The 12,405-nt window shown below is 57.0% G+C and overlaps 1 protein-coding gene across 3 annotated transcripts in view; it reads right to left on the bottom strand.

Annotated features, from left to right (window-relative positions):
• Window positions 1-11,741, bottom strand: part of ZNF609 (zinc finger protein 609) — a 69,110-nt gene extending 57,369 nt beyond the window's left edge. For all 3 annotated transcript variants that reach the window (XM_065688095.1, XM_065688092.1, XM_065688094.1), the window contains exon 1: window positions 11,412-11,741. The gene's annotated coding sequence lies outside the window, so the exon portion shown is untranslated. The remainder of the gene's footprint in view (window positions 1-11,411) is intronic.
• Window positions 11,742-12,405: the final 664 nt, after the last annotated feature.

The following is a 12,405-nucleotide window of genomic DNA, read 5'->3' as shown; positions in this document are numbered from 1 at the left end:
TTCCAGCGCCTGGTTTGCCAAGCTGGAAAAGCGCCGGATGCCATCCAGATCCTCCCCGCTCCCCTGCCCGGGGGGTGGGGTGGGTAAAACCACCACAAGTCACAGCATCTCAGAAAACAGACTGAAGAGATTGATTCAGCTGTAAACGCGTCCTTCCCCTTACCTCCTGCCATGGCAGGATTGATCCCCGCGCTACATGAAAAGCATGTGCTCACTTGTTGGCCTGGAGACCTGCCAACAAAGCATTTTAAGAGCAGTCCTGGAGCGCAGATCCTACAAGGAGACAGCTTTCTGCTTGGGAATGCTGCACACACACAGCACCAGACATGAATAATTCAGCTCCATTAGGTGCCGAGACCTCTACAATCCGCATCTAGGGGCTGGGATGGAGCCAAGCATATTAAGAGACAAACCTGAAAGTTCACTTTGGAGCTGCAAGCACACCTAGAGAAAGCTATTCAAACAGAAGAGCTCACCTTCGAAAGGGAGCGAGGAAGCCGCACGAGCCCTCTTTGTGCTAAAGCATGTGCAGGATGCTGGGCACCGAACCCGCGCCGCCCCAGCCTTTCCTGCCGGGTACTGCAGGCCAAGAAACCAAACTGGGGCAGGACTGAACACCCAAGGGCAACGAGCTGCAGAAGAAAGCTCTTCTGGCAGCAAGCAGCCCACACGCAGGGAGCCCGTCTCGTACCCATGTGCTCCAGCCTGCACAGCTCCAGGATCAGCCTCTGGTGGCTTCCAGACATGACCGACTGCAATTTTCACCCTGATTAACTTTCAGGAATGCCCGCAAGAAGGAGCGGCAAAGACGATGGGAGGGGGGGAATCTCCAGGATGCAGCATTTCCTCTGGCGGGGCACAAGGCAGGGAGCAGAGGGTTTCAGCAAGATGCTCTGGAGCATCCGTGGAAGCAAACAGACCCCTCTGCTCCCTGCCATGGGGAGGCAAAGGCCGCTGAGGCACGGACCCATGGAAGAGCTGCTGCCCCCCTCACTCGCCGAGACCCCGAAGGGCTCCCCAGGAGCCGTGACACGAGGGGCTGCAGCAGCGGGGCCCGTCCCCCAGCCCGCTGCCTCCGCACAGCATCCCTTTTTGTTTCCTTTTACGACTAAAGCAGCTCGGGGCGGGGGGGGCCACGCTGCTGCTCCCGCTCCCCGCTCGGCTCCTACCGCCGCATTTATAATCCCCCAGCTGGGCTTGTTTGGGTTGGATTTTTGTTAAGTAACTCCCATGTCTTTTCTGCAGATTTCTTTTTAAGATGTTCCTCTCTTTCCCCGCCCCCTCTCTCTAGAGATGGGGGAGAGAAAAGAGAGATGTTGAACGCGAGCCAGCTGGCACGCACGGGAGGAGACGGAGAAATCTGCACAAAGGAGCTTCCTCACTCACTTGCTGCTTTCAGCTCAAGAAATCACACAGGGGAGGAGGGTTTGCTCTACCCCATACATCACTCAAGCCGTTAGCAGACAAAGGAGATTTACCATGACACCCTCCAGAACTGCCACCCAACGGGGGCAGGATCCCCCCACCGCCTCCGCCCGGCGGGAGGCCGAGCTGTTGCAAAACACGCAGAGGCGCAGGGCTTCCAAACAAGCTGTTCCATGTGGAATCCAGCAAGACGTGAATGGAGGAGCCGCGCTCCCGCCTCCCGCTCGCACAAGATGCCGGGAGAACTCCGGTGGCTGCCGGGGCCGAGCAGGACGCGCCGGCATGCTGCCAGCGGGAGAAGGCTGAGCCCAATTTGAATAAGATGGAGCCACCCTGCTTTTTTTAATATGGAGGTGCACCCCGGCAAGACTACAGCTTCCAGCATGCACCGCGGCCGGAGCGCAGCCGGGCGCCGCAAACTTGTGCCGGGACTCCCAAGTTTCCTCCCGTAGGCTGAGCCTTGACCCTGGAGCTGAACCTGACACAGGGCAGCGCTGGAGCCGCGAGTCATCTGTTGGCATTCTTGAGAAAAGCCCGAAATATTTCAGTGCAGGCATTCCAAACGCAGGACAGACAAGGTCACTGGGAGAGGCTGGAGAGGCACCCGCGTGACCCAGCCTGAGCAGCAGGTTGAAGGAGGTGATCCTGCCCCTCTGCTCTGCTCTCACGAGACCCCGCTTGGAGCATTGTGTTTAGTTGTGGTGTCAACGGGAGGACACGGAGCTGTTGGAGCAAGCCCAGAGGATGTCACAAGGATGATCAAGGGCTGGAGCACTTCCTACACGAAGACAGGCTGAGAACATTGGGGCTGTTCAGCCTGGAGAAGAGAAGCTGCGTGGAGACCTCAGAGCAGCTTCCTCTGTCTGAAGGGGGCTACAAGGATGCTGGAGAGGGACTCTTCATCAGGGACTGTAGCGACAGGACAAGGGGTGATGGGTTCAAACTGAAACAGGGGAAGTTCAGGTTGGAGATAAGGCAGAAGCTCTTCCCTGTGAGGGTGCTGAGGCGCTGGCCCAGGGTGCCCAGAGAAGCTGTGGCTGCCCCATCCCTGGCAGTGCTCAAGGCCAGGTTGGACACAGGGGCTTGGAGCAAGCTGCTCCAGTGGAAGGGGTCCCTGCCCGTGGCAGGGGTTGGAACTGGATGATCTTAAGGTGCTTTCCAACCCAAACCATTCTATGATTCTACGGAGGAAGATGGGAGAGGTGGGCAAAAACCTTTTACATGCAGGGGTGGCCAGGCAGTCACCCTACCTGGATTTACCAGATCTATCAGTCACTACAACCACTTGTTACCAAATACACACTCAAGCATCAACCTCACATTCCTCCTCAGTCAAAAGATGCAGCTCAGATCAATCTCACATCTACCCCCATGTGCTCATGACCTTCAAACACAATCTTTACAGCAACACCCAGCAAGGCCGTGGCACACAAAGTTCACCAAAACTGTAGATACGAGAGCAGATCTCAGCCCGGCTGTGTCTGAGGAATGTGCTTCACCAGACTAGCTAACGCTCCGTGCTTGCCTCTTACTGACACTCCTTTCACCTTGACACCAAAAAGGCATTGAGAAACTCATTCTACGCCTGAAAAACCCAACGTTCTTGAACACATCTCGACAGCAAAGCTGTCCTCGCCAGAACCCCTCACTTCCCTCAACATCCAAACACATCACTGACACACAAGGCTCATAAAAAGGGGGAAAACAAAAAGGAGGAAATATTTCAGGCCTTCCTTTATATCACAAAATGGGGAAAACTGGAACAAGTTCCTCTTTAATCCTCCCAGCACTCTTGGAAGTGTCATCACCAAAGTCCCAGTTTTTCATTTGTTCATGCCTCAGGAGCCCACAGTTCTTCAGATTTACAATGATTTGATTTTGAAGCCTCTCAACCCTTGCATTTTTTTCAAGCTCCAGCCTCTGTACTGAATAAAGCACGGCTCCATTTCCTCTGCCAAAACACAAGTCCAGAGCTCCAGATTTCAAGAAAACTAATGGCGAGAGAAACATCACTCAAGCGCAGGGTCCTCAGCTCAAGCAGGAGGACCATCAACGCCTACAGACCTACAGGAAGGCACTACACTTCATTCTGTCCCCATGAAGGACAGAAGGCAAACGTCACCTCAGCACATCTGCCTACTGGAGTTACTTCCCCAGCAGGAAGCTGAGCAAGCACCACCATTACACACCAGTGTGAACATACGTGTCAACACAACTCAAGTCACAGAATGTAGAGCAGACCAGGCTGGAAGGGACCCTGGAAGGTCCCCTGGTCCAGCCTTTCGTGGGAAAGGGAGCCCCGATGAGATCATCCACCACCCTGTCCAGTCGCATCTTGAAAACCTCCAGGACTCTGCCGTGTCCCGGAGGAGGTTGCTCCCGTGAACGGTTGTTCTCACCATAGAACATTTCTTTCTTACACTGAGATGAAACTGCTCTCGGTGCAACTTGTATCCGCTGCCCCCTGACTTCTCCCTGGGGCTCCTTGTGAAGAGAGAGCCTTGGCCCTCTTTGTAGCTGCCCCGTCAGTCCAGCAGCTTGCCTGCATGCACAGCCCTTCCCCGGAGAGCTCACGGACCTCCTGCCAAGCACGGGACAGGTTTGCAGGAAAGGTCCCAGCAGTGGGACTAGAGGAGCACCAAGCACAGCCCGGGTTGACAAGTGCTGCACCAGCACTTCATTAGAGCTCTCACTGCACTGTCCTGTGCGAGGCAAGACCCCTTCCCAAGTCTCTCTGCTGCAGAGATGAGCAGAGAGCAGCAAGGCTCAGGCTTGGCTGTTCCTATGAACACTGGCTCATGCAAAACCAGGTAGAATTCTTCCAACAAGCATGACCTCAGAGTCTTCAAAATCTCTGACAGCTGAAAACAGCCAAGAGTTTTCTCAGCAACTCCAGCACTCAGATCTACATCCGTAAGCACAAACTGGTACCCAGCACTCTGCATGTTCAGCTGTACTGGGAAAGAGGAACTGAAAACCCCACATGCATGGGAGAAAAAGCATTCAGTGGGTAAAATAACAGAGCCAGCTTCCTTCCTGCAAGCCTCGCTCTCGGATCTACCCTGAATTAGGGAATCCCAACAGGGATTCACCCCTCGCCATTGTGCCTGCACGCTGGAACACACCACCATGTAATTGCCACGCCCAGACGTGCATGTGATGGTTTAACAGTAACACAGCCTCATCTTCACCCAAAGCCTGCACCCCTGCTCGCCCCGCGATGCCCACGTGCCACCCTGCAGCACCCAGTGGGTGCCACAGGAGTGGGGAGGCACCACCACAGGGTTCGGCTGTTGAAGGCTGACACCCAGGCCGCTGGTGGCTGCACGGTGGCAAAGGCAGAAGCAACCCTGTGAGCAATAACCAGCTAGGATTCATGCACTTCAGGCGAGTCCAAGCCAGACGAGCTGGTGCGCTACGGCTCAGGGCAGGCGCTGCCGGCAGCACCAGACATGGCCCCAGTGCTCCCCTACCAACACAGAGCCCATTCCTGTTGAACCCAGCCAGCCATGCTGCTGCTGCTGCCAAAAATAACATCAAATACTCCAAACGGGACAGCTGAGGAAATCAGTTTGGCACCGAGCTCTGCATCACAATGCTTCCCACAGGGACAAACCCGGGGGCTGACGATCCCTCGAGCAGAGCTGGTTTCCACCAGGGAAGTGGAGCAGCCGTGCGATTTAAAAACCAGTCTGGTTACACACCTGCAGAAGTGAACTGATTTACGAGGGACTTAAAGATATCTGAATTGGTGGCCTGTCCTCACACACAATCTAGAAGGGGGTACAGAATACGTAAAAATTACCCAAAAAGGCTTACAAATTCCAGATAAATCCCCGTGCAGGCTGGAAGATTGCCAGCAGCCTGAGAGACTCAGCAGCGGGAGGAAGCAGCAAGATGGATGTGACCAGGAAAGATCCCTGAAGCATCAGTCACGGAGACAGGAAGAAAGAAGAGCTGGCGAAGACCAACGACAACCAACAGGCATAAATAAATGCTGGAGTAAGAGCCGGAAACAAGGAGCTCACCCTTTCCCCCCATGCCCAGCACCATCAGTGGGGCTGCACAAAAGCACCCTCACTCCTGGTAGCAGCCTCAGCTCCTGGCATTGGTGGGAGCAGGCACCCGGAGCAGGCACCTCTGGTCCAGCCATGGGTATGTACACTTCCCTTACAGGGCTTTAGAGGCAGAGAGGCTCCATCCCTCAGTCCTACGGTAGTCCCAGTCCCAAGCTGGGGCTCTCCCAGTTGCAGCCACATATGCTTCCAATGAGGATCACACTCCACAGAGGTACAGGAAAGGAAAAGCATCGGCTGCATCGGCAGATGCAGGGAGGCTCCATGGTGAAGTCAGTGTCTCGGTTCTGCCTTCTTCATCCAAAGGAAGAGCGATGCCCAGCTGGGCAGCATCCTCCCAGCCACAGCCCTCCCTCAGCAGCAGAGGGGTATGCAGCAGTGCAAGACAGAGAGGACGGACAGATGCTCACTTGCTTCCAAGGAAAGGAGGGAGCTGCTGGGATTTGTTTTCTTTTAGAAGAGCACGCAGGCAGCCTTGGCCACTTCCCAGGCTTCAGAAGAGGACAAGCATCTCTCCACAGCTCCAGAAATGAAGGATCCGCCACTTCACCTATTAATGCCTTTAATTCCCTTCATTCAATAACCAATTAGGGCACCTTGGCTGCATGAGCGGAGGCTTGACTTGCAGCAGAATGAAGACTGTAGATGCTGCTGTAATCTCTCTTGCTGTCAAACCATCAGCCTGGGAACACTTGGGAGAAAACCCAACCCGGCTGTGAAGTAAAGGAGGAGAGAAGGCGTACACAGACAGGGACAAATGCAAGCAGAGCGAGTGCCATGCCAAGAAATCCCTCTTTTTTTATTTCCTGGGAGGGATAATAAATAGGTGTATTTCACAGATTAATAAAGCACATTTGCTGAGCTATGATATACATCAGAAAGTTGCTAATTCACACTAATGACCCATTGCAAATTGCTGAATTTTGTGAATTAGCCAGCATGGAAAGGAATACAATAAACCCTGCAAGAACCATGCATCAAAGTGTACAGGGCTGCTTTTGGTGGTCGTAGCTCACTTTTAATTACTTGTGGCAAAAGGTACAGGGAAAGGCACAGATTAGACATGAAACCCATAAAAAATACACAGGAAATCTTCAGGATAAGGAACTTCACCATGGCATCAGGGAGTAAGTCTGTGGGGAAGGAGCAGGGATTCTCCTGGAGATTACCAAGACTCTACCTCTTCAGTTGAGCTCAGGGTGGTTAACATTGGCTAAGTCATTACACACCTCATTTTCACTCCTTTAAGAACTGCAAAGCTGCCTCCTCGAGCCACTCTTTCTCCTGCTGCAGAAGCACCTGAAGAACTCTTTGGCCCGGCAAATTCACCAAAAACGGTCTCAAATTTATTAAACACATTTACTGGTAACATTTTGCTGTCACGAAATCGGCGCAGCCACACAAAGAGACGAGACACGACACGCGAGGCAGCGCTGTACACAGGTACCATCCTTCCGGCCCTCAGGAGAGTGGCTGAGGAGGCCACAAACAGCTCAGAGGGAAATTGCAATGCCACAAAACCCTGCTGCATCCACAACGTGCTCGGGAAAGGAGCAGCGTAAAGGGACAACATTATCTTCCCTTTCCCTTTCTTTTTTCACACTATAAACACGGAAATGATGTGTAGAAGTTGAGCATTTAACGTTTAAATACAAAATATCAAGATTCTCCTGAAATCATCCTTATTCATGCACAAAAAAGGACTCACATCCTTTCATACCCTCTCTCCACACACCCCCCTCACACAACATCTGAGCTGACGCTTAAGCAGCTACGTCAGTAATTTTTGTGCATGTGAAGGACACTCAGCTGCAGCAAAAGCAAAGCAACCTCTCGGTTTCATCTCAAAACCTGATTTTTCACCAAAACCCAGAAGGAAAATAGGTACTTCCTTTAGAGAAATTATATAATTCAAAACCCACAAATTACAGAAGCAACTAGAGCCACAGAGCAAGTTTCCCAGACAGGCAGCCATTCCCTCATTTTTTTACTGTAGGATTGTCAGAGTAAGACCTTACTCCTTCCTCTGAAACACATCACACCACAAGGCACTGATCCTCCAGGATCAGCAGGAAAAAGCATTTTCCATGTAACTGTGTGGCAAAAGAAGCCACATCCCAATGGGATTTTTCATTTTTCCCTTCCCCAAAAGCAAGCAGCACCCCGTCCCTTTCTGAGCCAACCCGGCCACAAGCAGCCCAGCTGCTGTAGGGTGGCCAAAGCCCCAGCTCCATAGCTATATATGTGGCCACCAATGAGCTCCCAGGGCAGCCATGAGCTCTGAGCTGGCTCACCTACGCACCCTTGATCTTATAGAGCCCTTCACACCCACATGAGCTCCTCAACACCCCCGACACCCCAAAACGCCGCTGGAGTCAGGCACTCCCATGCAATGGCATCATCCTCCCTCCAGCCCCTACCACCACAGCACAAGCATCCAAATGATGACCTTCCTCAACAAGTGGCCAAAGTCCATGGGGAAGGGACCAGCTCTGCCCATACCCAGAGCCAAACACACCTGAGCTGTGCCCATGAGCATCAGAAGAGGCATCACGGGAGAGCTGTGGACAGCCCAGGCCATCTCCAGGTGCTTTGGGGACTTTGGTGCTCCTCAAAACGTCTCTCCACCAACCACGATCAGCTGCCAAGAAACACAGGGCAGGTTTGGGAACAGACCTGTGACTCTCACCACCAGCCGAGAGGCTGGGAAACACGGGTCCATACCCTGCAGCAAGCCTGCAAAGATCAACACAGATCTCCTTCTGAACTTGGTGGGAAACCACCCCATCTCCTGCAGATCACCTAAGGCCGACCTGCTTGCTGTGTTGCCTGTGTACAAGGGACCAAGCACAGTTAAACTGTCACCAGCCCCTGGCAAGGTCACCTGCAGCTTCGCCTCCTTTCGGTGGGGAGCCGGCACGTGACGGCAAGTCCTTGCTGCCACCTGGGGCAACAGCCAGAAGCACCCGTGTCAGCACTCAAGGGGCATAGCTGTGCTCACCCACTGCCACACATCCCCAGAGCAGCATACCTGGGACCAGAAATACCGTCTTATTTACATAATACTTCAGATAAAGGGGACAAAGAGGCTTATTGCATTACATCTGGGGCTGGTATTGCATCAGTGCCCACAGGCCCTAATCCGAATGGGAGCCCTGCCACACAGGGTGCAGCAGGATGGCAGCGAGGCGCATCCCTGCTTCCGGCCCGCCCAAGGTCAAGAGCAACACATAGAGCCCAGCTCCCTCCACAAGCAAGCAGGGAAAGATCCCTTTTTAGGCAGCGCACACACAGGAGATACCAAGTAAACCACAGTGTCAGCCATGACATTCAATTTTGGTCCCCAACCACCTTTCTCTCATGGCTGAGCCCCAGGAATACAATCCACAGGTCTCCAGCCTCTGCCATGGCATGGACACGGCTCACGGACATCAACTTCGTCTCAGTTGGAAGTGCGAGAAAGATGAGGCAGCTTCTGGGTTTAATTGATGCAATTCAAATTAAAAAGATACTGTAAATATAATCTGGAGGCAAATTTGGATTCTCAATTCAAACATGGCCTGGTTCTCAAAGAGAATAAACCAGACGAAGTCAACTCTGGTCCTTCCTTCTTGTTCATCCACAATAAAGACACACAAGCTGTTAGGGGGCTCCAAGACAGCGGGAGAACCCCTCACCCGCCTGTATACTTTGCAAGCCCTTTCCTCCTGAAAAAGGCATGTTTTCAGTTGGCCTAACGATTTAGAGGGACGCAGCTCTGGAGGTGGCAGAAGCAGATGCTGTGCCTGTGTTGTCCTGCGAGTCGGGTGCAGTGAGCACGAGAGGACTTTGCAACCTTGCAACTGCAGGGGAGGAGATGATTTGCGGCTGGCACATGGTCCGCAGCACGGGGCTGCAGATGGATGAACGCCCCTTATTCACAGCAGCTTCCACCCCCAACAAAAATAACATCGTTTTGGGCACACACAGAGGACAACTTGGGGGTAACACACGCACTGAGACCCCTCCGCGCGCACACACACACACACACACACACACACACACGTATGCAGCAGCCCCTCCAGCTGACGAGCAGCCTAATGGCGACTCGCACACACAACACGCAGACCCTCCACTGGAAACTGAGCCCAAGCGCCCGGCTTGGAGAAAGAAGAGAAAAGCAGCCCCGTGTCCTGGCCATACTCAATTACAGATCATTACAACTTGCCTGATAATTCATTTCCTCTGGTGGCTCTAACTGGCTCGCAGCCCCTGTCCTGAACACAAGGCCAATTTAGGTGAAACATTAAATCCTTGTCCTTTTGCACCACTGAGACAGCCGCGCTCCCGGTGCTGTGCACATCGCCCTTCCTCAGCAAGCTCTACCCCACGGGAGAGAAGAAACCCTTGCTGGCTGAACGAGGGCACGAAAAGGCAAAGATTTTCATTTCGAGACTGAAACGGCTTCGAAATAATAAATTATTTCTGGTCAAGAGCTAATCAATAAAATACGCTGAGTGGATTTTTCGAGTGCTGTGCATGTGCGGTCGTGTACTGCCAACAAAGGGCTAGAAATGTGCAGCATAATCCGATGCTGGAGTCATTGCACAAAACGTGGAAATCGGTTTTCCTGAGGATGTCCAGGCAAGGAAGGCAGCGAGCCCCCGCCACGCCGGAGCCCGAAAGCCAGCCCCGATGCCGGCATCCTCAATTCTTCTGGAGTGGGGGGAAAAAAGGGCCTGAGCTCTTCAGTGTGCGCCACACAAACGTGCGTGTCTCACACCTCCCCCGAGGGCAAGAGCCTTCCCAGAAAGGGGCAAAAGGAAAGGAAAAATAAAAGAAGAGGGCTGCCGAGAGATGGAGGGGAGCCAAGTCTCACAGACCAGACCTGAACCTGTGACCTTCCCCGTGTACACAACGGGCGGGAGAGCCCGAGGCAGGAGCAGCGTCCTCGCCTCGCCTCGCCTCTCCTCTCCTTTCACCCGCAGCCTTTATGGGACGCCTCGGCCACGTTGTCACTGCCGGTGTCACCCCGAGACCGGCCCCACGCCCCGGCCCTCAGGGGGCTCCAGGGGCGGCCGCGCGGGGACACGGTCGCAAAGGGGCCCCAGCGGGCCCTCCCCAGAGAGGGGCTGGAGCCGGAGCAGCTCTGCCCTCAGCGCCTGCCCCCCGGGAGCGCACGGACAGCCCGGCCCCACTTAAACGCCCCTGGGGAAGTGTAATCCTCCCCGATCTGTGCCCAGCACACCCCGCGAGGGGCTGCGCTCCCCCCGCTGGCACCCCGGGTCCCCCAAGTCCCCTGCACAGCGACACGGGGTCATAAGGGGGAGACCCCCCCCACTCCCCACCCCAACCCCGACTCCCACCTCAGAACCTGCCGCGGCGGTGACCCCACACACGGGCCCCCCCCTCGCCCACCGCAGCTTCGAGGGCTCCGCGAAGCCCCCGGGGCGGTGGGACCCGCGGGGACCAGCCCGACCCCCCCGCCGCAGGGAGCACCCGCACACAGGGACCCCGCATCACACCGCCCGGCGGGGGCGACACGGCCCGCGGCGCCCCGGCCCCCCCCCGGCCCCGACACCCGGGGGGCGCGGGGGTGTCTGTGCCCGACGGCCACGGAGCTGGCCGGGCCACACAGCCCCGTCCGGCGGGCACGGAAGGACGCCCCGGCCGCGGGAGGGGGCCCACACAGGGCGGGGGAGCGCGGGGGGGGGGGGGGGGCGAGTCCCGGCACCAACGGCCGCGGGGAAGGCCCCAGCGGTGACCGGGAGGGGGGAACCCGGCCGCAACTGCCGCGGGGGGCGGCGACCCCGGCACAACGGTCACGGGGGGGGCGGGCCGGGCCCAACGGCCGCGGGGGATCCTGAACCGACGCCTCCCACACGCACACCCGGCCAGGGCGCCTCGGGGCCGGGCCGGGCCCGCACTCACCCGGCTCCGCTCCGGTCCCGGGCGGCCCTAAGTGTCCTCCATGAGGCCGCCTGGCCGCAACTCCGCTCCGCCGGCACTAAAGGCCGGCCGCCGCGGCCGCCATGCCACCCGCGCCTGTGGGCCGCGCCGCGCAGGCCGCGCCGGGGTCCGCCTGCCGGGCGGGGCGGCAGGGGCGGCAGGGGCGGGCGCTCTGCTCCGCTCGGAACCGCTCGGCTCTGCTCGGCTCCTCTCGGCCCCGCCCGCCCGGCTTCGCTCGGCTCGGCCCGGCTCCCTTCGGCTCCACCCGGCGGGACGCGGCAGCCGAAGCCGGGACCCGACCGGCAGTCGGACCGGGGGTGGTGCGGGCGCGACGCAAAACCCGGAAGGTGGAGCGGGGAGCGGGAGGGCGCAGAGCGCCGCCCCCGGCGGGACAGAAAACCCGGCGCGGAGCCGCCCGGACAAAGGGGGCGCCGGGGCCCGGCGGCCGAGGCCGGAAAACGCGGAGACCGGATGAAGATCCGGAGCCGGGGCGCTGGACCGGCGGGCAAAGCCCGGCGCGGTGCTTGCCGCTGAGGAGCCGGAGCTCCGTGTCACCTCGGAAAGGACGCGGGACGGGGGTCACCCTTGTGGGGGTGCTTTAGGAGCCTCTGCCCGGCACGGCCCCGCCACGACTCTGCTCTCCCCGGGGCACCGGCGCTGGTTCTGCTCCCTGCGCTGGCACCGAACCGCTGAGGCTGGGTTTGGATATCCCAGAGGGGGCTGCAGGGTACAGCTCCGAGGGAGCGGGGAGGAGGGGTCACCACCCAGGACGCACCCCAGAGCCCTGCGGCATCGTGCGCCACGCAGTCACCACTGACCCCCAAGCAAGGACAACACGAGGGCTGAAGCCCCAGCCGAGGGGGTGGAAAGTCTCGAAGCGCTGGGCTCGGGTGCCATCAGCCTGTGGCAGCCCCTGCACGGCTGGGGAAGGAGAGGGGAGCCGGGAGAGATTTAAAGCAGTGGGAAAGAGGGACGA

The sequence above is a fragment of the Lathamus discolor genome, chromosome 8 (genome assembly GCF_037157495.1).
Source record: "Lathamus discolor isolate bLatDis1 chromosome 8, bLatDis1.hap1, whole genome shotgun sequence".
Taxonomy (NCBI): domain Eukaryota; kingdom Metazoa; phylum Chordata; class Aves; order Psittaciformes; family Psittacidae; genus Lathamus; species Lathamus discolor.
This window is presented reverse-complemented; position numbering and strand designations above follow the sequence as displayed.